At 40.1% G+C, this 7,676-nt stretch overlaps 1 long non-coding RNA gene across 2 annotated transcripts in view; it reads left to right on the forward strand.

Moving 5' to 3' along the window:
- LOC140850472 (uncharacterized) overlaps nt 1-1,479 on the forward strand; it is a 37,697-nt gene extending 36,218 nt beyond the window's left edge. For both annotated transcript variants that reach the window (XR_012133362.1, XR_012133363.1), the window contains exon 5: nt 1,254-1,479. This is a non-coding gene — a long non-coding RNA (uncharacterized lncRNA). The remainder of the gene's footprint in view (nt 1-1,253) is intronic.
- Nucleotides 1,480-7,676: the final 6,197 nt, after the last annotated feature.

Here is a 7,676-nt window from a genome sequence, read left to right on the forward strand (position 1 = left end):
CCCAGACCTGTTTTGGTACTGGAGGTTGTTTACATAAATGAGCTTCTGATGGATCAGACTGGGGGGCGGGGAGAAGCTCTTTGTATGTTCATATGACCTATTCAGAACACTTCTCTGGCTAACACTTGTCAGGGCAAATGGAAATCCTAAGCTAAAAGTGATGAAAATAGCCTCTTTTCAAAAGCCAGCAAAGAACTCCACATTATTAGCAATTTTTATACACTCAAAGAGGATGAAATTAGTCACTCAAAGTGCTTGTTTAATTGCTCAGTGCCAGGACGGGGGCCCAGTGTTGTGTCATGGATGACACACACATATCTGCATTCTCATGGCTCCAAGTAGTTGTATGTGCTGAGCTGAATTACTGGTTTGGGTAAGCCTACCTACAATTTGTTGTCTGTCCATGAATATAACTGCCTTGAAAAAGGAAAGGAGACACTGTCAGAACTCTCCAGTAGAGGGTCTCCAGCTCCACCACTTCCTTTCGGGCTGACTCATGTTTGTTTCTGTATAAATGTGAAGACTGACTTGGAGTTAGATGTGATGTGATCTTCCCCTGCTCTGGCCTGGTTGGTGGCCCAATTAGAGAGAGTCTGATTTTTCTATTGTGAAATTGCAGCAGCAGATATGTGTGAATCTATAGCAAGTAGCCTTTTCATAATACTAACAATTGTCTGTAGTTACAATTTTCCTGATGTCTACCTGTTGAGAGATGAAAGGACTTATTTGTGGAATTTACACTCTAGTGGTTTGATAAATATATAACACATTGAAGACGAGTTTTGTGGAAAAGTAAACGTTATTCATCACAGCTTTAGTTTCTTTTACATTTTGCTTTCAGCTGAGCAATATTATAAGTTGTTTTATTTTTATTTATTTTTCATTTATTTGGCTTTCTTTCTAGATCCTTTACCTCACTGAATCTAAATAAGAACAGCATTTAAGCAATCCTAAATATAGTATGGGGGAAATGTGTATATCCTTTTCTTTATATTATGTTTTGTTCACACACTGAGGGCTGTGGAAGGCAAAATGTGGCAAGCTGTTATTTTATAGCATGTTTAATGCTTATCAGTAATTTTTTTCCCTCTGACCTTCTGCCTCAGACAATTAATTTTCTTGAACTACTCACACACTAGAAGATCATGAGGGGGGAAAAATAATGTTAGTACTAGTGAATAGAATCTTGGAAGAAAAGCTGAGCAATTATTCAAAGACCTAATCTTATCTCTTGTTTCATTTTTATATCACAGGTCTACATTTAAAAGTATTAGATAGACTGTTCTGCTGTCCCACACCTTCAAACCCCAGTAAATAAATGCTGCTAAGTGCCACCAGGAGTGAAAGAGCTTCTAATGAGAAGTGTGAGGAGATATGTGCTCCATTCATCATTCTGTTCAATCCAATATTGAGGCTCTCGTTATCAGCAGGATTCGTGGCGTGTCATTGTGGCTGGCATAAATCTTCTGTCAGTGTGGGTCGGACTAATGCCCTATTAAAACTCTGCTTTCACCTAATCACAGAGTGACCTTTCGATGTCTTTAATTAACCTCTGACCTGAACCATGCCAATGTCCTGTTGGTAGGTAAATCTATGGCATGACATTTGCCTGTGACACTACATTTGTCTCGGTTGAATCATACCTTTCAGATTATGGCTTGAATGAAATACAGTTGGGATCCCTGCTAATAGTTGGATTAATTTTTAAAAGGTTAGAACATAATATTTTCCTCTGAGCTCCCAGTGATATCTTTGCAGACATTTCCCTCTGGAGAGTAGGAGTTCCCCATTAAAGTAAATTCAGGTGAGCCTTCAACTTCACCAATAATGTCATCTTTTCTACCCAAAGTTATTCCTTTTGAATGGCCTGGGGAGCCAGAAGCATTCTAGATCCTATGAATGACCAGAGGATAAAAGCTTTAAAATATGATCTATCCTTACTTGTCCAAGACAAGAGAATTCATCAGTGGCAAGGGAAATAAAGAGGAGAGAGAGAGAGAGAGAGAGAGAGAGAGAGAGAGAGAGAGAGAGAGAGAGAGAGAGAGAGAGAGAGAGAGAGAGAGAAAGGGATGGAGGGAGGGAAGGAAGGAGGAGGACTTTCATTTCATTTTGGGAATGTGCTTTACTAATCTGTAATATGCCATGTGCCTCAGTTCCTGAGACTTCTAGGAATAATTAAAATCTCATTCCTCCACTAAGAAGAACCCCATTAGTGTCCTTTTACATGAACTATCACAAATGCAAAATATTTATGAAGATATACACTTTCCTTATATACAAATGTAGTTATAAACTGATCAACTGGTAACTAATTCATTTAAATTGAGTAGGTCTTTTAAAATGGCAAGTTGTGATTGGCCTGTAAATCATAACATTATATGGATAACATTAAAGTTGTGAGCTCCCTAAGATTTATTTAATGTTTAGCTCACTCAAAAGCCCCACTAAGGGCTTAGACTAGATGATCTCTCAGGTTTTGTCAATTGTAAAAGTCTATGATTCAGTGTCTCAATTTTACAAATTCTGGGTTTATTGAGTCTGAATCAAAGGGTTTCCTGTCTTTATTATACAATTTAAAAGTTGTATTGTAGAGACTATAGGAGCTGGAAAGTTTTCAGGTGTCCCACCTGCCTTTGCCCTCCTCCCAGCTTCTTCCTCCTCCCTGGGCCTTTGTTGCCTCCCCTGTATGGTGAGGATAATAATACCTTCCAGTAGAATTGCTTTGAAGATTAGAGAAAATGTACATTCAGCACCTAACAGTGTCTGGCATATAGTGATGCTGGTGGATCCATGAGTATCTGCAGCATTTGCCAATAGATATTACCCTCTAGGTTGATACACTAGTCTAACTTGATCTTTTTTCTTCCAAAATTATGTAACTTAATAGTTAACAACTTTGGAGTCACCCCTGGATTCAAATAAATGCCCTATCAACAATTTATTATTATATGATCATAAATAATGTACTTAACCTCTACAACTCCTCATTTATAAGATAGGAAAATAATTGTACCTAATTAATTGACCTAATGAGTGAGAATGCATGAAAGGCACCATGTCTGATTTTGCTCCATATGATTTTTCTCCAGGTACTGGCATAATACCTGGCAAAGAGTAAACACTCAATAAACACTAAGGTTGGGTAAAATTATTCTACTATTTAATTATATATTAGTATTACCTATATGTTATCTATCATCATCTTCTTCTTCAATGAACTTGTATTTCTATCTCACATCTTTAGTTTAGAAGTAGTAGTTACAGATTTTAACAAAAGTGGGTTTTGGTTAGATGCTAGGCTGAAGTGGAAAGTGATGTCTGCTAATGATATCATCTATTCTGCTTAATTATTAATTTATTTAAGAAGCATCTACTGAGCACCAGTTATGTGTCAGGTTCCAGGGATATGATGTAAAGCTAGAAAGCACACAGTTCCTGCTGTTCATAGAGCAAAGAGTTGAGAGAGAGACTGATGCTAATCAAAGAAGGACACTAATAAACGGACGACTGTATATCTTTGCCAAGCACTGTGAGGAGAGATACATAGCTCTGTGAGAGGGCTTTGCCATAGTCAGGGAAGTGAGTTGAAGTCTGAAGGAAGAAAAAGAAAAAAGACGCCTAACTACATGGGGGGTTTTATGCCAAAATTAAATGGCATAAATTTTGTTTTTATTCTAGATTTAATAGGAATTAGGGGATGAAGCATGATGAACTTTGTGTTTCTGAAGGCTTACATGATGACCATGGAGAGAGAATCAGAGAGAGGGACAGGGGCATAAAGACAGATGTTAAATGTTAATGGTTTGCATTGTATTGTATAAAATGCCAAAAGATTGTCTACCACAAGATTCTTTCTTTGAATTTCAGAAAAAGGTTAGGTTGATGCCTTTTTCATAGGCACCAAAAGAGTGGAGGGAGAGACACCCCCAAATATGTAAAGCTTTCCTTTCACAGTTAGTATCCATACTAGGAACCAAGGGATAACATGTAGGACTCTGAATTTATTCTTCTCATCTACTGCTTTTCCTGTAACCACAAGAGAACAAGGCTGTCCATGTTTACTGCCTGATGTTATGGGCAGTCAGCCGCTCTCTAATTGGAGGTTTGCCTGCCAAGCCAATGACCCAGCCTCATAAAACCTCACTGGTTATTATGCTGGTGGGGCTGAGTTACAATGCAAAGATTTAGAGTTATGAAACTCACCTCTAAATCTTAGGTCCAATGAGGACAGAATGAAGAAAACCACCTATGGCTAGAGAGCCCTCATGACCCCCAACCTCTTAAAGAGGTAAGATGAGTTTATTCATATTTCCTCCTGCAATTATTTATTCAACTCTTATTATGTAGCAGATACTTCCTGAGTAGTAAATGGTGAACTAAGCCCAGATTTGAGGGGGACATGAGCTATATCACATGATTTGAAGGGAAGGGTTAACATTTAAGAATCTACTGTGTAGTTGGTATTTTATATAGATTATCTGATATGGTCATCAAGACAATGCCACAAAACAAATCTTTGGATCTCCACTTTAGGAGAGTTAGTCCATTGACTGTAAAGCCCTTACCCTTCCATTACACTGTGCTATTCACCAAGAAGGAGCCCCTTTGTAGAGATAGATCCCCAAGAAGGGGAAGTTTCAGAATCTCAACACTATTGGCATTTAGGACTGGATAGTTCTTTGTACTGAGGGGTGTACCGTGACTGCAGGATGTTTAGCGACACCTCTGGCTTCTGCATGCTAGATGCCAGTAGCACTTCAGCTGTGATGACCAACGCTGTCTCTGGACATGGCCCAGTGTCACAAGCATAATCACCACTGGTAGAGAACCACTGGCAGAGGATAAGGCAAGAGCCCAAAAAACTGAGCCTTGAGGTCCACCAACACTCAAAAGCAAGGTAGAGGAAGAGAAGCTATTGTGAATAACTGAGAAGAGACTTTTAATAAAGAAAGGATTGCCAAAGTCAGCTGTTTCAGAGAAGTTATGTAAAGTGAAGGGGAGAAAAATCTTTGAATTTGGTGAAGAGGTTCTTGGTAACTTCAGGGAGGAAGTTTTGGATGATCAGGGGAGAAGGGGGCAGGAACCTGGAGGTGGACAATAAGTGGATGCATAGACTAGAGTTAGTGAGAGTGAACTATTCTTTCAATAAGCCTGAGAATGCTATAGAAGTGATGCTCTGCAAACTCTGGGGCCAGGATTTAAGAGGATGGAGGCTCCTGATTTCTGTGTCTTTGGATGCTGTCTCTGGGAGCCCCAAGCAGCCATATAAGAAGTCCAACCACTCTGAGACCACCACAGTCTCAACTGAAAGCCACCTTCCAGAAATCCCTGCCAGGTAGTAGACATGCAGTTGAAGACATCTTGGAGCCTTTAGACCAGCCCACACACCAGCTGAATGCCATGGAGTGATCTAAGTCAAAGCTACTAGGAGTTCAAGTGCCCAGCTGTGCCCTGCTTACATTCCTGAACCACAAGAGAATGAGATACTATAAAATGGAAAGTTTTAGAATAGTTTGCTAGCCAGCAATATATGCCTGGACCTGACTGCAGTGCTAACCCCACTTGCCTTCTCCCAATCATGAGATTTAAGGAAAAGGGATGATAGACTAAATGCCATCCTGTCCCCACTGCTCTGAGAGTAACTCCTGAACATGAGTTTTGTGCCATTAGCATGTGATGGTCAAGTACTCAGACTCTAGAGACACATAGACAAGTTTAATTCTCAGCTTCTCTGCTTCCTAGTTGTGCAGAATAGGGGTTAATAAAGGCGCTATTCAAGGAAGTGTCAAGATTGAGTGAGATGCATTTATATAAAGCTCCTAGTGCCTGGCACAACAAATGCTTACTAACTGTTAGCTCTTACTTAAACAGTGAGTTTTTCCACCAAGGGATAGCAAATCATCACATTCTTTAAACCCTGACTTTGACTTCGTAGAAATTTACACTAAACTTCATACTTTCCAACTAGCCAAACTAACGGGGCTTTCTCCTCTCATCTTCTGCTGCTTCTCAACCACAACCACAAATCTGTTCCTGTTGGTCTTGTGGCTTCCAACCTCTGGTTTTCACTGTTTGACCCACAGACCTGCACACACACACACACACACACACACACACACCAAGAGAATGCCTGTAGACCACATATTGTCCTGGGGAAATATACCAATGGATTAACTGCTGAATGTCTTTTTAGCAGCCACAAAATATTCAGTTCTAATTTGTGTGACACGTGAATCATTCCTGTTGGAAATAACTAGGAAAAACAAGAGAACTAGGTGCTAGGAACAGCAAAGAAAGAATAAAGTAGAAGGCAAAGGAAGAATAGAGGGTTTTGTAATGAAGCATTGGGAACTCTGAAAGCAAAGTGAAAAAAAATAAGAAACCTATTTCTCCCAGGAAACAAAGGGCTAAGTTGTATATAAACAAGGCCAAGGGCAGAGCTAAGGCTATCATCTGGGCTACAGGATGGATATTTCAAATACACCAAACTATCTATGAAGGAAACCAAAGGTTTATTCCATCTCAGGCACCCAAACTATTGCACATTTCTGATCCCACAGGGTTATCCAGGATCCTAGGGGTGGGAGTTAGTAATTCTGAGTCATAATGTCTTGCCAATGGGTTTCAGCCCTGAGCAAGTTTGCTATGGATTCAGTGTGACCAAAGAAAATGAAAGCAAAATGTTCTCGGGGTGAAAGGGTTATACCCAACTTTATTTCCAGGTCAGTCACTAAAATCCCATTCACTCAGAGCGAGTCTGCAAGCAGCAAGCCAGTCTCTTCCTCTGGGCCTCTCCACCCACACAGCTGTCCTCTGGGCCTCTCTGCACAGTCATCCCACACAGCCATCCTCTGGGTCTCTGTCCTCTGCTCTCCTGCAGCCTTGCAGCCGTGCCACCCTGTTGTGCCTAGAGCCCTGGGCGGAGCTCTTTTTTTTTTTTTTTTTGAGAGGGCATCTCTCATATTTATTGATCAAATGGTTGTTAACAACAATAAAATTCAGTATAGGGGGGTCAATGCTCAATGTACAATCATTAATCCATCTCAAGCCTAATTCTCGTCAGTCTCCAATCTTCTGAAGCATAACGAACAAGTTCTTACATGGTGAACGAATTCTTACATAGTGAATAAATTCTTACATGGTGAACAGTACAAGGGCATTCATCACAGAAACTTTCGGTTTTGATCACGCATTATGAACTATAAACAATCAGGTCAAATATGAATATTCATTTGATTTTTGTACTTGATTTATATGTTGATCCCACATTTCTCCCTCTATTATTATTATTATTTTTATTTTTAATAAAATGCTGAAGTGGTAGGTAGATGCAAGATAAAGGTAGAAAACATAGTTTAGTGCTGTAAGAGGGCAAATGTAGATGATCAGATGATCAGGTATGTGCCTATGGACTAAGTATTAATCCAAGCTAGACAAGGGCAGCAAGACATCCACGGATGCAGAAGATTTCTCTCAAAGCAGGGGGGGGGTTCTGAGCCTCACCTCTTTTGATGCCCAAATTCTCACCTGATGGCCCCGCTGCGACTGTGCCTACCTTAGGTTGTTCCTCCCTTGAGGAATCTTACCCGTCTCTGGCTAACCAGTTATCTTCCGGGGCCATACAGGGAAATGTAAAGTTGGTAAGTGAGAGAGAAGCCATATTGTTTGAAAAGGTT

This window comes from Manis javanica, chromosome 7 (assembly GCF_040802235.1).
Source record: "Manis javanica isolate MJ-LG chromosome 7, MJ_LKY, whole genome shotgun sequence".
NCBI lineage: Eukaryota > Metazoa > Chordata > Mammalia > Pholidota > Manidae > Manis > Manis javanica.